This window comes from Mauremys mutica, chromosome 12, assembly GCF_020497125.1.
Source record: "Mauremys mutica isolate MM-2020 ecotype Southern chromosome 12, ASM2049712v1, whole genome shotgun sequence".
NCBI lineage: Eukaryota > Metazoa > Chordata > Testudines > Geoemydidae > Mauremys > Mauremys mutica.
The window spans coordinates 81472987-81482776 of record NC_059083.1 but is presented as its reverse complement, the minus strand read 5'-3'; the positions used below and the strand labels follow the sequence as shown (position 1 = coordinate 81482776).

General features: G+C 52.4%; 1 long non-coding RNA gene across 2 annotated transcripts; it reads right to left on the bottom strand.

Moving 5' to 3' along the window:
* Positions 1–834: 834 nt before the first annotated feature.
* LOC123346544 lies at positions 835–8722 on the bottom strand. 2 transcript variants are annotated; one of them, XR_006573011.1, is made up of 3 exons: positions 8644–8722; positions 3401–3512; positions 835–1541 (listed from the first exon to the last, which is right to left on the bottom strand). It is a non-coding gene; the product is annotated as an uncharacterized LOC123346544 (long non-coding RNA). The 2 variants fall into 2 exon arrangements; XR_006573010.1 differs by lacking the exon at positions 8644–8722 and adding an exon at positions 6940–7131.
* Positions 8723–9790: the final 1068 nt, after the last annotated feature.

Here is a 9790-nt window from a genome sequence, read left to right as displayed (position 1 = left end):
CTGCCTAGGCAATTTATTCCAATGCTTAATTACTCTGACAGTTAGGAAGTTTTTTTCTAATGTCCAACCTAAATCTCCCTTGCTGCAATTTAAATCCATTGCTTCTTGTCCTGTCCTCAGTGGATAAGGAGAACATTTGAGCTCCCTCCTCTTTATAACAACCTTTTACATACTTGAAAACTGTTATCAAGTCCCCTCTCAGACTTCCCTTCTCCAGACTAAACAAACCCAATTTTTCCAATCTTCCTCAGAGCTCATGTTTTCTAGACCTTTAATCATTTTTGTTGCTCTTCCCTGGACTTTCTCCAATTTGTCCACATCTTTCCTGAAGCGTGGTGCCCAGAACTGGACGCAATACTCCAGCTGAGGCTTTATCAATGCTGAGTGGAGTGGAGACATTTTTTACTTCTCATGTCTTGCTAACAACACTCCTGCTAATACATCCCAGAATGATGGTCACTTTTTTGGAACTGTGTTACATTGTTGACTTAGTTTGTGGTCCACTATGACCCCCAGATTCTTTTCTGCAGTACCCCCTTCTAGGCAGTCATATTCATTCTGTATTTGTGCAATTGATTGTTCCTTCCTACGTGGAGTACTTTGCATTTGTCCTGATTGAATTTCATTCTATTTACTTCAGACCATTTCTCCAGTTTGTCAAGATCATTTTGAACTCTATCTTGTTCTCCAGAGTGCTTGCAACCCCTCCCAGCTTGGTAACATCTACAAACTTTATAAGTGTACTGTCTATGCCATTATCCAAATCACGTATGGAGATATTGAATAGAACCAGACCCAGATCCCACGCTATGCCCTTCCAGCTGGACTGTGAATCACTGATAGCTACTCTTTCTGAGTATGGTTTTGCAAGCAGTTGTGCAGTATATTTCCCTAGTTTGCTTATGAAAAGGTCACGTGAGACAGTATCAGAAGCTGAGATATATCACCCCTACTGCTCCCGCCACCCACAAGTCTTGTTACCCTGTCGAAGAAGGATATTTGAATGCAGTAGTGCAAGTAGCCATCCCTAAGCCATGGAGTAGGAAGAGACCAAGCAGTGATGGGTCACTTCAGCATTAAAGACAGTTCAAAGAGATCTGAGTGCACTAAGCTGCTGAGCAGGGAGCAGAGCACTGGGCCAGCCTGCTGAGGAAGGATGCAGATCCTGATAAAGCTCCAATGTGAACCCAGCAACAACCCTCCTTGGGAGGCCAGGGCAGAGGGTGCTTCAGGAGCTAATCCACGTTGTCTTCCTTCTCTTCTTTAGAGAGGGATCTCTAAAAGCAACTGATGCATAAAAAGAAGAAAAAGTTACTGCCCACAAAAAAAAAATCCAGCAAAACAAACCACTTCCTGAACATGCTGCTGTCAAGAAAAATGATACTGTCGAGAGAGAGAGAAATCCACTGCGGTTGATAGCAATTTACCATGCTCCAGCACCCAATGAGCGTTTATCGATAGTTTCAGGATCTGCCTGTCACTGTCACTGACTTGCTGCTCAGGAGCGGAGATCTCTGGGCAGCCCAGCTGTCAGCACCACCCTGGGGAGAATGAGACCAATGAAAAGGGAAATCAATTAGCCATTCATAAGGAATGAGAATTTACTTCTGTTACCAGGACCGGTCTCTTCGCTTTGCTCTAAGATCTCTTCCCTTTGTGCTCTGAAACCCAGAGCAGGCATGGAAACAGGCCAGGGAAAAACAGCACAAATAGTCACAATCCTGGGAAAGGGAGAGGATCCTAAACAAGGATGGAGAAAATAGACAAAGGTCCCCATTTCTCTGCTCAGTGCAGGAGGAGGGAGGAGGGAAGGCAGAGGTGGCTTTGTGTATTGTCTTGCTTGTATTCTGGGCACAGCCCGGCCTGCAAGTCAGAGCAATCTCAGGACTTTACATGGCCCAAGGGAACTGCCTCTGTTCTCCAACAATTCCCAGATGCCTGAACAGCTCCTTAGGGGCCACATGCAGCCTCTGTTTCCACAGCCACATCCTCTCGAGACATTTGCTACCGAAGGGAATGCAGGGGGAGCCATGCCACCGGTTGTGTGCCGGGTGACTCCCCAAGGTGGCTGGATGACTCCCCAAGGTGCTGGGTGACTCCCCAAGGTGGCTGGGTGACTCCCCAAGGTGGCTGGGTGTGCTGGCTTTACAGCCCCGCTACACAAATGGGATGTGACACCGTGCTGAACTGGCCCCAGTCCATAGCCATGGGCTCCTATTCAGGGCTGTGTGTCAGGGCAACCTGATACTCAGCTCCCCTCCTCAGGCATGAGGACAGTCCGTGCACCCCAGCCACAGGCCGCAGAGGGGTGCGTCATCCCTTCGAGGCTTTGCAGTGGGGGCAGTGGAGATTCTTCATTCTCTTTATGCAACATATAAACAAGCTCTGGCTCTCCCTGCTACAAGGTATTATCAAGGCAGGTGGCAGCCGAGCTACACCAGCTAAGACAAAGGCCAGCAAACCTCATGCTTCTTATGGTGTAAGCAGCCTAAGTGATCACCAGAAGGGACTGAGAAGAAACCTGTCCCCACTATAATAATGCACCACTAGGTACTAGATAGATAGATAGATAGATAGATAGATAGACAGACAGACGAGGGAGGGTCTTTCACCTTCCCTCTATAGTTTTCAGCATTGACCATTGCAAGAGCTATGATAGGACACTAGACAGACCACTCATCTAGCCTGTTTGACAACTCTTGAGTTTGCCTGGACCTCCTCAAGCAGAAAGGAGCCTAAATGGGTCTCCTTTGAATGAAACTAGTTGATAAATAGAAGCAATGGGTTTCCCTATGATTGCTTTCCAAGCTGTTCTCCCTCCTAGACACCCCCTCTCATAGGGACATTGTTACCAAGGGGATATTTCGGTAGCTATTTAATATATTCGATTTACAGTCCTGTGGGCCAAGTCCCATCAAGGCAGGAGCACCTCCAGCTGCTGTTCCCCATTCGCGGTTTCCATATCAAATCACATCTTCCTACCAGGGAGACAACCCTGGCTGCTGAGATCACACCAGGATTAGCAGGGGAACATGGCAGCATTTTTAACTGCAGAGGTTTTATATTTGCATTTCTCTTTGGTGCAGTTTGCAGCTCTCACTCTCTGAGCAGGTCTGACTCCCTTCCAGAGACTCCAGGAAGGGGGGAAAGTCCAGGCATCCTGCAGAAAGTTTGGACAGAACTGCAGAGAGGAGCAGTCCTTTCCAAACATGAATGTCCGCCTGTGGTCTATGGAAAGGCTGATCCCTCTGCCCTCCACTGACCCACCTCCCCCTTCCACAGTGGGGATTATCACGGATTATGACTCTGAGCACACATTGATAGAGATGGACAAATCAATAGGGAGTGACAGCACATGCCATTCAAACACATTTAGACTTTATCGAAGGCTCTGACTCACCGAGGAGAAATCGCACAAGGGGATGGAGCTCGTCTGCATTCTAAAGGTCATGGCTGCATCACTGGGGCCCTGCGGTCTGCACTGCACAGGTTCTCTTTTAGGTTCATCAAGTCTATGGTCATTTAGAGAGGAGTGTGATTTTGGGGGGACCGCAGGGCACAGCTGCCAACTTTCAAGCACCCGACTTTCACAAAAAGCCCAAAGTCAAGCTAATCCCATTTCAAAACAAGGCCAAAACAAGCCAGTCCCTAAGAACCCCAACACTCTAGGTGACTAGATCCCCCGGCCTGAGTCTGGGACTGTGGTGGGCCCGCTGTGCACCCTTGACTCCCCCCACCTTGCCCCCGCTTGCTGGGAGCTGATAAAACAAAAGAAGGAACAAGCAACAAGCCACAAGACAAAAACTAGCCAACAAGCAACTCACAAGCCAATTAAGCCAAAGCCAAGTCCAATTTCCGTGCTTTTTCCACAGGTTTGGCATGTCTGCCGCAGGGCTGGGCGGCTGGCAGGGATGGGTTACCCCTGGCCAGTTCAGCACCACGGACAGAGCTGCCCCTGCAAAGAGAAAGGAGAGCCTGGCAGCTGTGAGCTCCACACTTCCATCCCTTTGCATTGCTCCAAAGGTCATGGGAGGTTCTGCTGGGAAATACTGCAGGGGAGGGCAGCCAGTCATGAAGAGAGTGCAGGGAAAGGAGGGGTCAGGACAGCGGGCAGGAAAATACCACATCCCAATGGCGAGAGAATTGCTCTCAGCCCAAGACAATCTGTGTGAGGAATGGGATTGCTTCAAAGGGAAATGCACAGGGCCGATACTGGCCGCATGCACAACCCCCGTGAGGAGACCCACTAACTCAGACACAGACACAGACACACACAGCCTGTGTGGGAAGAACCACTCATTCACACAGCCCTGGGAAGCGTGATGCATACTGCACACACGGATGTACACCCACACACACAGGCTAAGGCCCACATTTTTCAAACCTGCCCTCGAATTTTGGATGCTGTTTGGGTGCCCAGACAGACACCTTGGTCCTGTTTTTAGGAGGGGTTGAGCACATGCCAGTCCGTTGACTCCAGCTGGAGCTGTGCTTGCTCAGCGTCTCAGAATATGGCCCTCGGTGGCTTAAGTCGGGCTCCCAAAAAATGTGTGAGGCATCTAAAATTAGAGGCCACCAATGAGAATTTTTGCCTGAGCAGCTGGCCCTGAGTCCCATGCAGTCAGGACTGGAGCTCCCAGCCCTGCGCTCCATCCACTGGGCTGCAGCTGCCTCTTTAGGAAGGAAAAAAATTAATAACTAGAAAGATAAACTTGCTTGTTATTTCTAGCACTGCCTCATGTACTTATAGAACAGTCCCATTTCTGAGAGCCTTAAAGAATGGAGCCATTCAGGCATGTCTAGGGGTCCTACCTGTCCCTTTCCGAATTGCCAGGTGGCTGGCTACCAGCCTGGACTAGTGTTAATGGCCACTCGTGCCACAGTGGCTCTAGTGTAGCTGTAATGGGTTGGTGACACCGTTATATTTATGGATATGTCAGGAGAAGGGGAATGGCTACTGGGTGTTCATATGTTCCCTGCTGTATTATTTCAGAGAAGCCATTTGAGATCACAGGCAGAGCAGTGTCTGCTCCCAACAGAAGGGAAATGACTGGAGGGGAATATTTGCAAAAAGCAGAGTTCAGTAAATATTTTATGCCCAGTAATGTTCTGGCTTTTGAATGGTGCATGCCAGGGAGTTAAAGGGAGGTGAGGCACATGGGAAGGTGGCGTGCGTGGTGTCAAGTGTGAAAGGGCTCGTGTGCAAGAGATGAAAAGGAAGCTACCGGCCCTACGTCCAGTGCACTGTGCAGTGGCTGCTTGCGGTGGTGGGGAGACACAGCACCTATTACAGCTATTGCACTGACAAGCCCCCCAGTGACACTGCAGAGCTGCCCTCGCACTGGCCTTGGAGGGACATGATCTGCTCCAGTGCTGGCCCAGGGTTAAGTCAGACCAGCAGGTCTCACTAGCAGAACAACCCAGCTGCTCCACCCAGGCCGCACCCAGGCACCCCGCTACTTCCACACACAGATTACACGCCTGCCCTCCAAGCCTAGCCCAGGGGCAGAGCCAGCCCATGCTAATGCCCCGGGACGGAGAGGAGGCCGCAGATTGGAAATCAACCACCTCATGGATGATTTCTCAAGCAGCCACATGGGGAAGAAAAAAGGCCCCATGAAAAGGAAGGGTCTTGAAAATTCAGGGCTCTCCAGTGAGCCCAGGGATTTATCACTAGCAAACCCGGCTGAGATACCAGTCCTGTAGCACAGGCTGCTGGCGAAATCTGGGGCTGGAGGAGCCCCCCAAGGACCTGGGATCTCTCCAGAGCAAGTCCTTTTGCTTCACTGTCTCTGGATGACTCCAGGCTAAGCTGGGCTTCAGACCCACAGGGGCCACGAACAGGCCCCCCACCGGAAGGGCAAACCCTGCTCAGACTGGCCCCCCTCTGCCAGCCGTGGAGTCAGAGTGCTCTCCCAGGAACCGTGGCTGCCTGCCTGATCTGTAGCTCAACAGTGTCATCTGGTGGCCAGGCTGGGGCCCAGCGACTGCACCCTGTTGGGCTCAGTTCTCCCTTGCTCTGCCCCTCATGCTAACATTTACCCCAGTGCAAAGTGAGGGGTGAAACACCCCTGTTCTAAGCTGGCCCTGGGGCACGCCCGCTTTGCACAGGTGTCCACGATGCTGCAAGATTGCGAGTCAATGGCAAATCAGGCCCCTAGGTTAGTTTTTGTGCACTGTCTGTCCTTAGCCGTTTGTGCCTCACTTTGGGGGTGGGGGGGTTGTGGGGCAAACCTGTCCAGTCCAAACCTTTCACAAGTGCCCAATTTCTTGCATGTTTCAGGGTTCCCCACTCCTTGCCCTGGTCTCTAGATGGGATGAGGGGCAGGAGCTGGCAAACAGACTCAGTGTTTGCCAGAAAAGCAACTTCACTCACCCTGGGACTCTGCAAATGCCCACGATACATTTTTTTGGGGGGGAGACACAACCCCCTGCCTTGCAGGATGAGCTTCAGCCACTGAGCTGCAGCATCCGTGCCTGTACGCTGCCCTGCAGGTGCTAGCAATCGAGTCCCTGGCTCCCGTGGCTGACTGGGCTGAAGCTGAACAAAGCTCCCTGAAATGCTTCCTGGCCCTCTCCTGGCATTTCTGCTGGGCTGAGTGGAGCTCTTGGTCCCTGTGTATTTCAGCCGGGGACTCCAGTGCAGAAAAGCCTCCAAGCCCTGCCTCTGTAGGGATTTTCCTTCCTCTCCAAACCTCCCCAAGGCAGCTTGGCTTGCTCTCTCCCTCTCAGGGTGCAGGCCGGGTCTGGGGCTGCTCCTGCTTTTTCATGACATGCACTGTCTCTGCTCTGCTCTTCAGCTCATCATCTGCAGTTACTATAATTGCATCCCAGTTCCTTGGCCTCCCTGGGAAGACAAGCAGCTTGGCCGTGCACAGAGCAGTGATAAACGTCCCTGGGCAGCAGTGGCTGTGAGCAGAATGGGGGGGGGTGTTTCACCTGAGAACAGCCTCTTCTAATAAGAGTTTCCTCCAGCCGGGCTCAGCACACACTGTGGGTTCAAGTTCACCTCTGCCTCCCGGACAAGCATCAAGCGGCAGGATTTGCTGCTCTCATCCTTCAGCTTCCTGTCCTCCCTGCATTCTGCCAGACCACAAGCCCCTGGGCTCCTGGGGCAGGAGAGTCTGTTTGGCTTTGTCATTCGAGTTTCAAAACTTCAATTCTGTACAATCTTCATGCACAAGTTTGATGTCAAAGGGCAACTTCCAGACAGCCCATTCGACCCAACTCCCACTGGCTCCACCCAGCTTCCACCAGCTCCACCCAATTCACACTAGCTCCGCCCAGCTCCTATCAGCTGTGCTCAGCTCCCACCCCTCCCCAGGAGGAGGAATCCCAGCACTCAGCACTGGCCATGCCAGCACCAACCCAAAGCAGCCCAGTGGGAGGTGCTGCTGGGCAGTGGAGGGCCGCTGTGCTCAGCTCAGGCTGTTCTTAGCAAGATGAAGCACGTTGAGGGCTTGAGTCTGTGTAGTTCAAGGGCCGAAGATATTTAAATTTCACTCACATTCACAAGCTTATCCAAACCCGTGGTGCTCTTGGGCTTAATTACGTGGCAGGAGCAGAGAGGAGCACTGTGGATGTTTGCCCGTCATGTCCAAGCTGCAGCTGGTTGATGAAAGAGATGGATTCATGCAAACGCGTTTGGGAGCAGAGTGGGGCATCTCTCCCTCTCTGTTTCCTTTGGTCCTGCTCACTCTTCCTCCCTCCTTCATTTCATTCTCCTTTTCCCTCTCCCATTCACCGTCTCTTCCCCGACATCTCTCCTCCTCTCCCTGCTGAGATGGGCAGCTCCACCTCTCTGTCTCCATGGAATCGAGGAATTCTGGATGATAAAATGGGGGGAACTGGAAGGGAACAGCCAGTTAGTTCCCTCTAGAACCACCCTTGTGAGGATGCCTGGTGCCAGCTGTCACGGAGTGTGGGGGAGTCAGGTCCTGCACCCCCGGACTCCCTGCAGATTCATCAGGACTCTCAGCCAGCCAGTAAAGCAGAAGGTTTATTTAGACGACAGGAACACAGTCCAACACAGGTCTTGCAGGCACAGATAACCGGATCCCCCGGATAGGTCCATCTTGGGGGGCCCCACAGCCCCCCTTGGGGATCAGAGCTCGGTCTCCCTGCCTCCCCTCTGTTCTCCAGCCAGCACTCATCTGCCCATTCCCTCCGGCCCCTCCTCTTTCCTCAGCTCCTTTCCTTTGTCTCTGCCCTGGCCAGAGGTGTCATCTCCCCTCCCCCAGGCCAAGCTCAGCTCACAGTTGAATTCCTGCATCTTCACCTAAACCTCTGGCTCTCCCCTCCCCCGCACAGACAGTCTGTGCTTCCTACTCCTTCACACCAGCATGTCTGGCCTGGCGGGTCCTGCGAAGCCCTGGCTGGCACGGTACGGTTATTCTGCCCCTGTATTATTACTCTATGGTGAAGCCAAGGGAGGGGAAGAGATTTCTTAGGGTAGCCCAAGGGAGGCATGGCAAATAGGTAAATAATCCCTAATGCTGAGGTTTGTCCCACTGTGGAAGCAGTGGAAGCCCCATTGCTTGAGACCTTTCAAAGAGGAGTGTACTAGGCACTGGAGACACAGGACCTCAGGGAGCCACCCTGAACTCACCCAGGGACAGATGAGGAACCTTTGTGTTTACTGACCCTTGTCAGGCGACACCATTTGCTGTTAGTCATTGCGCTTGGCCCAGCTACTTCTCAGCTGCATTCAGTTTTATCTTCCTAAAGGCAAAGAATGAGACACATTAATCATAGAATCATAGGGCTGGAAGGGAGCTCGAGGGGGCGTCTAGTCCAGTCACCTGCACTCATGGCAGGGCTAAGTATTAGTGCAGCTTTAGGACCATGACAGCTACGGGGCAGGGCACATGCAGCCCGTTTCTGCCCTCTAACAAAGCACTGAGGTTCGTAGCAGCGGCTGGCCCCACACTGGAATAAATGGGGCAAGTCTTTCCTCCGTCCGGGGTCCCACGGCGGGAGGAATGAGGGGGCCGTTCAGCACGTGTATTTCATGGGCTGTCAGTCAGCAAAGCTGGGAAATCAGGGCCTGCCACCCACAACACACCATTTTGAGTTTCCCATCTCTTGAGCACTTAAATTGGCACCTTCCTGTTGCATCACTATATTTGTCTGCATTGAATGTCCTTTCTCAGTAAAGGAAACATGCCCCCAAACTGTACCTGACTGGGAGCACATTGGAATAAATGGGCTTCCTCTGACACCCCCATTCCTCAGCAAGCCCAGGGTAAGTGCTGAGCTTAGTCCAGCAGGGGTTTCTCTGCCCCTTGGAACTGCTGGTACCTTGTGAGGGAAGACAGCAGCCTGCTCCGGCCCAGCACAGCGCTCGGCTCCCCGCACTCAGAAGCAACCCTGCTTAGCCGGCCCCACTGCAGGGTTTAACTTCCTGGCTACCGCACAGGCGGAACATAAAAACCAAGAGGAACCCCTGGGCTGAGAACAAGTCAGGCACGTGCCTGCCCCAAGAGTTACTGAACTCTCTGTAAGGCCTGGAAATGGGCTTGGCCTGAGCGCGAGAGCAAAGGCACCTTTCGGACAAGGGGGTTCTGATAGGCCCCTGGCTTGCCCATTCTGATAGGGTGCTGGGTGCTGTACAAACGCAGACCCAGAGGCAGGCCCTGCCCGAAGGACTTGCCGTCGCAATAGACAAAGGGGTGGGAGGGAAGTGATTTCTCCAAGGTCACTCAGCACGTCAGTGACAGCATTTGGACCAGGACCCAGGTCTCCTGATGTCCAGCCCCTCTTCAACCACGCTGCCTTCCCCCTGTGCTGG